A 3,513-nucleotide genomic window follows, 5' to 3' on the forward strand; every position below is an offset into this window, starting at 1 on the left:
TCAAAATTGGAATGGTACAAATCGATGCTATCAGTGTCACCGTTACAAATAAAATGTCTAACAAACGCCTGTATCTTTGTGACTATAAAACAGATGAACCAAACAAAGAAAAACTGTCCATTCAACAGTTTCGCCTGTAAACGTGTACAGAACTCTTCAAATAGAGCATTAACGTTTGTAAACTTGTTAACGAATTACCTATACAAAGCGAGTTTTTACTTCGTCATACTTCCTCGGGAGCGTGGTAACACATGTGGTAGGTAGGTAAATGACGAAAGCAGCGTGCCAATACCTATTTTGATGAATATGTACGGTATAGAATTAAGTAAGATTTTTGTGAAAGTATTGAAGCCGAGAGAAAATCAAACCTTACTTTGGAATATTAACATTGAAAGAATGTGTTCTTATCTCTTCAAATGGGCGGCGGCAAAGCGATGTTGTGTTTTGTTTACATGACCTCATTTAAATGCCACCTATCTCATTTTCCACACCCCTAAAACGAAGTGTATCGGGCTTAGTTAAATACGGTTTAATAAGACCATGTCAAAACCCGTATTCCCGATACGATGTACGTATGTTTACTATAGTACATGAGTTAGCTCTACAGATAGAACGGTTACGTTTGTCAATTTGTACATAACCTATCTATACAAATATACAAATAGAGCAGTAACGTCTATAAACTTGTATAAAGAGCAGTAACGTCTATAAACTTGTATAAAGAGCAGTTACGTCTATAAACTTGTATAAAGAGCAGTAACGTCTGTGGTTTGTTGAACATCGATGTTTGAAGCAGGTAATTACGAAATCACAGAAATAGTATCAGTAACCGTACAAAAATCTTTCAGGCAGCATCAACTGGTAGATCAGTGAAAATTGTAGTGGTATACTCACCAATTATATTTGAGATCATTGACTACAGTCCATCTGGTCAACGATAGCTTTGTTATAGTTTGGTCTCGGGAGCTCTTGGTATGATATGATCGAGAAATGGTGAAACTTACGAATGCCTTTATTTCTTACATTCCGACAGCATATTGAAATATTTTACGTGGTCTTCGGGTCTTCGTTTAGTAAGTTCTGTGGTCGTCCGAAACACGACAAATACATATAAATACAGCATTATGGGACCTGTGATCCACCGACGCCAGTCACTGTTGACCTTTAGAAACCCTCGTCATAATATTTCAACTGACCACTGAGGTGGAAAAGTTGAATATTGAACGAAAGTCGACTTGAGCGATAAATTTTAGTGTATGAAAGTTCTGTGTGGTATCTAAGTTGTACAGCACGTTCTGTGTATGAAAGTTCTGTGAGGTATTTAAGTTGTACAACACGTTCTGTGTATGAAAGTTCTGTGAGGTATTTAAGTTGTATAGCACGTTCTGTGTATGAAAGTTCTGTGTATGAAAGTTCTGTGAGGTATCTAAGTTGTACAGCACGTTCTGTGTATGAAAGTTCTGTGAGGTATTTAAGTTGTACAGCACGTTCTGTGTATGAAAGTTCTGTGAGGTATTTAAGTTGTATAGCACGTTCTGTGTATGAAAGTTCTGTGAGGTATTTAAGTTGTACAGCACGTTCTGTGTATGAAAGTTCTGTGAGGTATTTAAGTTGTATAGCACGTTCTGTGTATGAAAGTTCTGTGAAGTATTTAAGTTGTACAGCACGTTCTGTGTATGAAAGTTCTGTGAGGTATTTAAGTTGTATAGCACGTTCTGTGTATGAAAGTTCTGTGAGGTATTTAAGTTGTACAACACGTTCTCTGTATGAAAGTTCTGTGAGGTATTTAAGTTGTACAACACGTTCTGTGTATGAAAGTTCTGTGAGGTATTTAAGTTGTACAGCACGTTCTGTGTATGAAAGTTCTGTGAGGTATCTAAGTTGTACAACACGTTCTGTGTATGAAAGTTCTGTGAGGTATTTAAATTGTACAGCACGTTCTGTGTATGAAAGTTCTGTGAGGTATTTAAGTTGTACAACACGTTCTGTGTATGAAAGTTCTGTGAGGTATTTAAGTTGTACAGCACGTTCTGTGTATGAAAGTTCTGTGAGGTATTTAAGTTGTACAACACGTTCTGTGTATGAAAGTTGTGTGAAGTATTTAACTTGTACAACATGTTCTGTGTATGAAAGTTGTGTGAAGTATTTAAGTTGTACAGCACGTTCTGTGTATGAAAGTTCTGTGTGGTATCTAAGTTGTACAGCACGTTCTGTGTATGAAAGTTCTGTGAGGTATCTAAGTTGTACAGCACGTTCTGTGTATGAAAGTTCTGTGAGGTATTTAAGTTGTACAGCACGTTCTGTGTATGAAAGTTGTGTGAGGTATTTAAGTTGTACAACACGTTCTGTGTATGAAAGTTGTGTGAAGTATTTAAGTTGTACAACACGTTCTGTGTATGAAAGTTGTGTGAAGTATTTAAGTTGTACAGCACGTTCTGTGTATGAAAGTTCTGTGTTGTATCTAAGTTGTACAGCACGTTCTGTGTATGAAAGTTCTGTGAGGTATCTAAGTTGTACAGCACGTTATGTGTATGAAAGTTCTGTGAGGTATTTAAGTTGTACAACACGTTCTGTGTATGGAAGTTCTGTGTGGTATCTAAGTTGTACAGCACGTTCTGTGTATGAAAGTTCTGTGAGGTATTTAAGTTGTACAGCACGTTCTGTGTATGAAAGTTCTGTGAGGTATTTAAGTTGTACAGCACGTTCTGTGTATGAAAGTTCTGTGAGGTATCTAAGTTGTACAACACGTTCTGTGTATGAAAGTTCTGTGAGGTATTTAAGTTGTACAGCGCGTTCTGTGTATGAAAGTTCTGTGAGGTATCTAAGTTGTACAGCACGTTCTGTGTATGAAAGTTCTGTGAGGTATTTAAGTTGTACAGCACGTTCTGTGTATGAAAGTTCTGTGAGGTATCTAAGTTGTATAGCACGTTCTGTTTATGAAAGTTGTGTGAGGTATCTAAGTTGTACAACACGTTCTGTGTATGAAAGTTCTGTGAGGTATTTAAGTTGTACAGCACGTTCTGTGTATGAAAGTTCTGTGAGGTATTTAAGTTGTACAGCACGTTCTGTGTATGAAAGTTCTGTGAGGTATTTAAGTTGTACAACACGTTCTGTGTATGAAAGTTCTGTGAGGTATCTAAGTTGTATAACACGTTCTGTGTATGAAAGTTGTGTGAGGTATTTAAGTTGTACAACACGTTCTGTGTATGAAAGTTGTGTGAGGTATCTAAGTTGTATAACACGTTCTGTGTATGAAAGTTGTGTGAGGTATTTAAGTTGTATAGCACGTTCTGTGTATGAAAGTTGTGTGAGGTATTTAAGTTGTACAGCACGTTCTGTGTATGAAAGTTGTGTGAGGTATTTAAGTTGTACAGCACGTTCTGTGTATGAAAGTTGTGTGAGGTATTTAAGTTGTACAACACGTTCTGTGTATGAAAGGTTGTGTGAAGTATTTAAGTTGTACAACACGTTCTGTGTATGAAAGTGTGTGTGAAGTATTTAAGTTGTACAGCA

This window comes from Lottia gigantea (genome assembly GCF_000327385.1).
Source record: "Lottia gigantea unplaced genomic scaffold LOTGIsca_36, whole genome shotgun sequence".
Classification (NCBI taxonomy): Eukaryota; Metazoa; Mollusca; class Gastropoda; family Lottiidae; genus Lottia; species Lottia gigantea.